We start from the raw sequence: 8,300 nt of genomic DNA on the forward strand, positions 1-8,300 counted from the left end.
GCAAACAAGAGGCAGGCCTCAAGGAGACGGATGCACACAGTGGCTGCAACAATGGGCTGAAGCTCAGGAACCCTCGAGAGGATGGCTCGGGACCGGGCAGCGTTTCATTCTATTGTACGGGGGTCACTAGAGTCTAAACTGATCTGATGGAACAAGCTCAACCACACGGCAGACCCGGGGGGCATCGCGGTGGCATCCTGCCTACCACAGCGGAGTGAGTACCTGATGAAGCCAGTCACAGGACCTTTTGGTTTTCCCGGTGCCTCAGAAAGGTTGACTTACGTGGCTGCCCTGTGGCTACGTGTGCAAGAGTATGACAAGGAAGCTTGAAAGATGATGAGCAGGACCAAGATGCGGCCCAGAGACACACAGTGAGCACCTGCGGGAGAAACATGGTGCCCATAGACTTGCTCGAAGCAGGTTGCCGCCAACCTCCCCTGTGTCGGAGCGGCAGCTCCTGTGAGCAAATGAAGCACAAAGAAAGGAGCGATTGCTGCATCGTTTGGTTTGAAGAAGGCTTTCTCCCAGCCAGCGCGTCATAGCAACCCCAGAAGGCAGGGCGGAACTGCCCCGGTGGTGTGGAGAACTGACACCGAGGGAGATAGGACGAGGACCAATTTACAACAGAGGGGTGCTGGAATGCTAATGCTCCACGGTGGGCAAAGCACCACTTTGGTAAGTTAGAGATGAAGTTCAAGGGCATTACCCTGCTTTACATGTCATTCCCACAGAGCTCCCCACCAACAGCTACACTGCTTTAAAATGAGCACACGGTTGATTCTATCTCCCGATAGATGCGGACATGCTATTGTTCTCTCCTCCCCCCTCAAGCCTTCCCCCAATGCAAGTATTAGGTTTCCTCACCTGTGAGCTCAGGGACTTTACTGTGGTTACCACCCACCTTGTGACTATACAACTACTGAATGTGCACACCTTGACCACCTATAAATATCCCAAGACAGTAAAGACACTCTCCCGCTCTCTCTTCCCCCACCTCCACGTGGACCACTAAGAGGGGCCGCAGTGCCATAGTCTATCTTACTCTCTCCTATCTCCCATGACTTTACTAGAACCTTTATATCTTATCGCCGTATAATGGCGCCTACAGACCCCTCGGTTGTTAGAGGCTGGTTTCCTCTGACACCGGTGGGTTTCCAAGACTGGCAGCTCTGTGTTGGTACAGGTGTTGCTACTGTTGTGGTTAAGGTACTATCGAGTCATCCAACCCTTAGTGACTGCACACACACAGAAGGAAAGGCTGCCCGGTCCCATGCCCTCCTCACCACGGTTCCTGTGTCTGAGCCCACGGTTGCAGCCACGGCATCCGCCCATCCTGTCAAGCGCCTTCCTCTCTGTCGCTGCCCCTCTGCTCCCGAAGAGAGCCCTGGTGATGTAGTCCCTGCCAGTTGGGCTGCGACCCCACATGGTCAGCAGTTCAAAACCACCAGCCAAGAGAGACAGAGGGGCTTTCTACTCCCTTAGACAGTCACAGAGAGGTGCTGTGCATCGGCACCGGCTCCCTGGCAGTGAGTTTGTTCTGTTTTCTCCCCGGTTTCTGCTTTACCAAGCAGGATGTCCCTCTCCAGGGACTGGTCTCTCCTGACAACAGGTCCGTGGTACATGAAGCAAGGTCTCAGCGGCTTCTAAGGAGCATGCCGCTGGCTGTGCTTCTAGAACAGATTTGCTTGTCCTTTTGACAGTTGCCGGGACTTCCGGTGTTCTTGGCTAGAACCACAGTTCCAACGCCCCATTCTTCTTCGGTCTTTCTTAGTCTAGGTAGTTCTTTGTGGGAGTGGAAAGCCTCCCCTGGCTGCCAGGAGCGGCTGGTGACCCCCCAACTGCAGACCTTGCAGTTAGCAGCCCACATGCGTCAGCTCCACACCCCCAGGGCTTCTAAACCCATCAGTCCTCAGGATAATAGTTTGGGGTTCATCCCATCTCCATGGTTCCAGAAACGCTGGAGTCTGGGAGCATTCGAGATTCTGCTCTGCACCCCCCTCCCCAACCTTCCTGATTGAACTCTTCGATAGTCTCTTCAGTCAAACGGTGCAATGAGGGCAGTCTAGTGAGGTGTGTGTGTGCGTGTGTTTAAGAAGCACCGTGTTGAACTGCAGGCTGGTGCACCCTCCAGAGCCGCTGAGGTTTATACCCATGGAAGGGAAGGTGCTGTCCTGACAGGCATTCTCCAACAGCCCCCGCTCCAGGCGCCCACAACCCCACAGCTGCCTGGAGGGCAGTCTGCAGTCTGCCCAGTGCACAGGCTGCAGGGGCACAGGGGGACCTGGCCAGCCCCCTTTCTCCCCAGTCTGTGATTGTTCCACACCATTTCCCACCCCACAGGAGGGGAGCGAGTGAGTCTTTCGGAAAAGCTCTCCCACAGCTACCTTCCCTCCCTCACCGCAGCCTGCCAGGTTCTCCTCTCTTAAAATAGCTTGCTCGCTGCACACTAATTTCCATGGAGATCCTTCCTGCAAAGCTGCGGCAAGCTCAGCTCCCTGCCTCCAAGCCAACAGAAGCCCTTTATAATGCAAGCGTGTGGTCCCACCCCCACAGATCCTGGGGGTGCCCTTCCTCCCAGTCCAGCAGCAGGGTGTCTAACGGGCTGCCCCCTCTAGAAGGGGGCAGTTCCTGTGGACCATTATGTGTTCCACCCCCAGCTGCAAGAGATCACTCAGAAAGTTAACAACCCCAAACTCACTGCCTTTGAGTTCATGCGACCCTACAGGGCAGGATCGAACTGCCCCTGTGGCTTGCCCAGACCGCAAAGCTTCACAGTAGAAAGCCTCAACGTCTTCCCTTGGAGAGGCTGGTGGATTTGAACTCAGGACTTTGCAGTAAGCAGCCCAGTGGGTGGCTGCCATGCCACTGGGGCTCCACACTCATCAAGCTAAGGCCTCTGTGGGTGAGGGCCAGGGGCCTGGTGGTGTCACAAGGTGCTAACCGCAAGTCAGCCGTTCAAAGCTACCTGCTCACTGCTGCCCCTTCCTAGGGTAGCTAGCTGGAAGAGAGGCACCCAGAGGCACCTCAGGAGGGCTGGGAGCTAAGCCTCCTCGAACCACGGTAGAGGAAAGGGGCTGGGGGGCTGGGGGCTGTTTTAGCTGTCCAGTTTACTGGGCTGCTGGGAGGAGACCTCCTGAACATGTCGGAAGTCCTTGAGCAGGCACTGGCTCTTTTGGGGATCATGCTGGGCAGTGTCACTCCCCCTGTGCTGGCCATCACAGTCCCCACCAGCAGCTCTGTGACCCATGGCAGATCTAGGTAGCTCCCACCCCAAGCCCCATACACCTGACACTTAGCAACCAGGTCTTGCCCTTCATCCATTCCTGCCTCCTCCTTCCTCGATCAAGTGCACACCCCACAGGCAGACCCACCAGGGCAGCCTTCCTGTCCTATAGGGTCACGGTGAACTGGCATCAACTGGATGGCAGTGGGTTTCTGTGTCGTCCCAGGGCACTGACCCCTAAAGACACAGTCACTACCTGGGCTATGTTACCCTTGGGCCTCTGGTTCAGCCAATGGGAGGAAGCAGCCGGGGAGTGATGGAGCAGGGGAGGAGCCTGGGCCACAGATCTCTGAGCGCCCCCCCCATCATCTCCATTTCTCTTATGGTGGGAGCTTCTGGAAGAGTCCCTTCTTGGGGTATCACCACTCCTCCCACTCCACCCTGTCAGACCCCAGGGAGCTTCAGGCCCAGAATGACCCCACAGCTCCTGTTGCTTCTGACTCTGCCCAGACCCATTGCCCTCGGCGTGATTCTCGCTCATGGCAACCCCGTGTGTGCGTCCGGGTGGAGCTGTGTTCCTCGGGGCTTCAGTAGCGGGGTGGTTTCAGACTGCGACTGCCAGGCCTTTCCTCTGAGGCACCTCTAGGTGGACTTGGACCTCCGGCCTTTCTGCGAGCAGCGGAAAGTTAGCAAGCACGAACCCTTGCACGTCGGTGTCCTGACCGCTCAGCAGTCTCTAGTCCCGGGTGATGTGAATCTATCCAGCACACCAAGTTCATGTCGATCGTAACACCTCGTCACCGTCCAGCTAATCCCGAGGCTTCAGACTGCTGGCCTTCCAGTTAGCCACCCAACATGTACCCACTGTGCCACCAGGGTTCTCTAGACGGCTTTAGACAGGTGCCGTAAAATACTGTGAAGGCAGGAACCGTGCCCCTAACCTCTTCTAGAAGGTACGGGGAGGCTTCCGCGCAGAAGTGACTCCCAAGGTGAGCCTGAGGACAAAGAGGCAGCCAGCAGGCGGCGTGGACGGATGGAGAGACTGTTCCAGGTGAGTGGGAGGCTGCAGTGGGAGGGAGGTGACCTTGCAGTTAGCAGAGCCACGACGACGACACCAGGGGACACACACAGGGAGGAGGGTGGGCAAAGGGAGAGGCACCAGTGGTACCACATCACCACATCACGGGTCGCAGATGGGCGGGGAGAGGTTGGGGGGGGCACGTGTCTGAACAATAAAGAAAGTAGGTGGGGGGAGGAGGTGATGCTCCTGGAGTCCTGGCATGGCCGTCCCAAAGGAATTTAGAGTTGGCTCGGAAAGCAGGCCGGCTTTGATCACAGATTTTTTTTCTAATTATGTTTTGCTTCTGTGAATCCTCAGATTGGATCCACCGCTACCACACACCCCCACCACCCACACCCCACATAAATATCACAGACTGGCAGGGTCTGTCTCAGGGGCTACAAGGCAGGATTGGAGAAGGCAGGTGAAAGCCCCACCTGTTCCCTGTGGCTGAAGGCCCGCTGTGCGGGGTGCCTTCCCCGGGGATGCTCTGCGCCATGATCAATCCATCAGTGGGCGCATAAGTGGAAGTGCAGTAGCCTTAGCGCCACAGCTCACAGTCGCAGCTACTTCTTCAGTCGACCCGCTGTTTCTTCCCCGAAGGATAATTGTAGATGGAAATCAGTTGTGACTGACAGAAGACTAAACATCACTGGATGTGATAGGAAGGTTTATTGTGCCAACCTGGCCAATAAACACGTGGGATTAATATGGTCACAGTTTAATTGAAGGGCAAAGAGATAATTGGCTTAGCGAGCCATACCTGTCTCTTGCTCTCTGATGATTGGACCAGTGTGCAGCTGCCTTAGCTAGTTCTCTGCCTCGACTTGCAAGCTGCACTGCCTGTGGGACACCCAACCCGTGGACCCTGTTGCTATAGTTTGAGGTTCCTTCGAGACCTGCTTCACCACACTGCTGCTTCACCACACTGCTGGTGTATACATCACTTGGGCTGGAGACTGTTGGACCCTGTCATCTGGCTGATTGTTGGTAAACTGCCCTGTTGTTTGCTGCCTGTGGCCAGACTGCATTGCTCTACAGAAGGCTAAGCTCTCTGCTTCCTTGACTTGCACCCAGCAGCCCTCGTGAGTTGAAGGACTGCCAGTTTATTAACTGTCTCATGGAAGTGAGTTGAACTGAGACTTCTGTACTGCTCTGTGGACTAATTAGCTGTTTATTTCTTCATGTTGTGTGTGTGTGTGTGTGTATAATATGTGTGTGTATGTATATATATAAAGCCATAAGTGTCCTGGTTTTGTTTCTCTAGAGAACCCTGTCTAACCCTTGATTAAAAAAAGAGAAAAAAATAAAATAAACTAATTAGAAAGAGAAAGTTACCGTCTGTGTGAGGCTGAGCTGACTAGAGAAACAAATCCAGAGACACTCATCTATGTGTAAGAGAGAACTTTATATAGAGGAGTAATTGGATGTCAAGAAAACATCCCAGCCCAGGCCAGATCAAGTCCATAAGTCTGATATTAGCCCATAAGTCCGATACTAGTCCATAAATCCCTCTTCAGACTCACCCAGCACACGCAATGATGGAGAATGCAGGAAGACCGCAGGCCGGTGGGTGCAGAGTCTTGTGGATCCAGTAGCGGTGGAAGCATCTCCAGGGCTCTCTCAGGTCTCAGGGTGGCTTCACGTGGCTCGTCAACAGGAAGGTGAGAGCAAAGTAGGGGGAGGGGCAGCCTCCAGAGAGCCATTGATCTCCCTCGCCCTCCAATCAAGCTGCAACCTGATGGACAGCCTAAACTACGCCCACATGTTCCCACCGGAGCCAAGTTGGCACCCCAAAGCTAACCGTCGCACATTCTCAGAAACCCACAGCGGCAGTCCTACCCTGTCCTACAGGGTTGCTGTGAGTGGCAGTCAACTTGGATGGCGGAGAGTGAGTGAGTGAACCAAAAGGTTGATGGTTCAAACCCACCCAGCAGCACCTCAGAAAAAAGACCTGGCAACCCGTTCCTGTGAAGATGACGAGGAGGAAACCTGACGGCAGTTCTCCCGGGAAGCCCCCAAGGGTCTCCAGAAGTCGGGATTGACGGGGTGACAATGAGGAGAGTGGTTTGGGCTCTTCCTCTGGGTGCCTGGTCTCTGGGTGTCCTCCTTCGGGGATCAAGGAAGACAGCTACCTGGTCTGACAGTGTTGGAATGGCTTCCTTTAAGTCACAGAGCGCCGTCTTAAAATACTCCATAGATTTCCTATTTCTGGTTTTGTTTCCACTCACCAAGCGATTATTCATCTGGCAACATATGGACCATTCAGCACTAGGGTGCTAACCAAAAATACGAAGCGAGCTGTCTCTGGTTTGGGGGTCTGTTTCCTCATGTCACACCATGAGAAGCAAGTCTTTCCCACAGTCCCAGGGTGGAGGTGGGGGTGTGCAGAAGCATCTAGAAAGGGATGCCACATATAGACTCCTGGATGACAGAGGAGTGGATCTATGTCACCCCGAGATGTCTTTGTCGTGGTGTGTTCTACATGCTGCCTTCCAGAAGATTCCATGAAGCCGGAAGGCTGTGGAAACAAACCGTTGCGGAAGGCATCTGAGCACCGTTGTCCTTGCCGGTTCTTTGCTTCGCTCAGAAGTCCACGCAAAAAAACAGAAACCGGCGGCTTCACAGTACAATTGTCTTGATTAGCACCAGGTCCACACGACCACTCTCCATCTTGCCTCCTGGGTTGGCTTGATCCACTTTTGGCGACTTCATCAGGAGAGTACAAACAATCCTCCTAGATCCTCTCAACTGGACATAACCAAGCCCACTGCTCTCAAGTCAATTCCAACTCAGCTCACCCCTAGCGCGTGACCGAGAGCTGTCCTGCAGGGTTTCTGAGACTGTCAATCTGTACAGCAGCAGCCCGCCCCATCTTCCTCCCAAAGGTGAGGAATGCTTCACTCTTGGGCCACTGGAGCTTCTGAAGCGGACATGTTACACAAGGCAATTCCTGAGTCTCGATGACATACATTATGGCTCCAGTGGGGTAGGGGCGGGGGTGGAAGCATCGATGAACAGCCTTTGAAAGCTGCTTGTTACGGGGAATCAGCGTTCACTGCAAACTGTGCCAAGCACCTTATTCAACACCGCGCCTGTCACTTAGGAACAGAATCCACACAGCCTGCCAGCGGCTGTCAGTCCATCTCTTACGAGTCTCTTACGAGACCTCCACGTCTCAACCCAGGTGCAGACAAACCCCCTGAGCCACTGGTGTTGGAAAGGCAGGTTCTGGGCCCCACTGTGGGTGTTGGTGGAAAGGATCTACTCCGACTGGGCCCTTGGCATCAACTTTCCTAGGCGCTGACCAACAACCACCTGGAGGTCCTCTTTCCCCTCATTTGTTCCTGCCTGTTCCCTCGTCGGGGGCCTGGGGCATGGTGGGCTCTGGGTTGGATTGCTGAAGCCAAGTCAGTGGTTTGAACCCACTGGCCAGTGAGTCCTTAGGAGAAAGAGGAGGCTGGCTGCTCTCCTAGACATTGACCGGCTTGGGTGCCCAAAGTGGCAGTTTCTACTCTGTCCTGTAGGAGCCCTGTGAGTTGGAATCAACTCCACAGTGGCGATTTTGGGATTCCCTCACCTGTGAGCCTCCTCCAGGGTCCCTTGGAGCATCGGCTCAGAGGCAGGTGTGTGTCCAGGACTTAGGAATGTCTCTTCCGCCCTGAGTCTCTCTGGCCTGACTCAGAACCCCCTGGCTGCATCTGCTTTGTGCTTTGGGCCACGGGGCAATCAAGCCACGAGAGAGGGGAGGTAGATCAAAGTTCAGCAAGCTGCGGATTGCAGGGGCCCTAGTGGCCTGAAGGGTAGGATGGTAGGGCCTGGGGCCGGTCAGCCGCAGGGTCAGCAGTTCGAAACCACCAGCGCTGCAGGATCACGCTGAGTCGGCATTGGCTTTGGCAGCGAGTTTCTTTAATTTCCCTAGTGGAAGGAGTCCTTTGGGCCAAATGGGAATTCCCGGGCACATTCACAATCACCTCTCTCTCAAATCAAAGCCAGCTGTGAAGGGCTGGGGACCCA

Source organism: Echinops telfairi, unplaced genomic scaffold (genome assembly GCF_000313985.2).
Source record: "Echinops telfairi isolate 266 unplaced genomic scaffold, ASM31398v2 ScPeMD7_3;HRSCAF=10, whole genome shotgun sequence".
NCBI classification, from domain to species: Eukaryota; Metazoa; Chordata; class Mammalia; order Afrosoricida; family Tenrecidae; genus Echinops; species Echinops telfairi.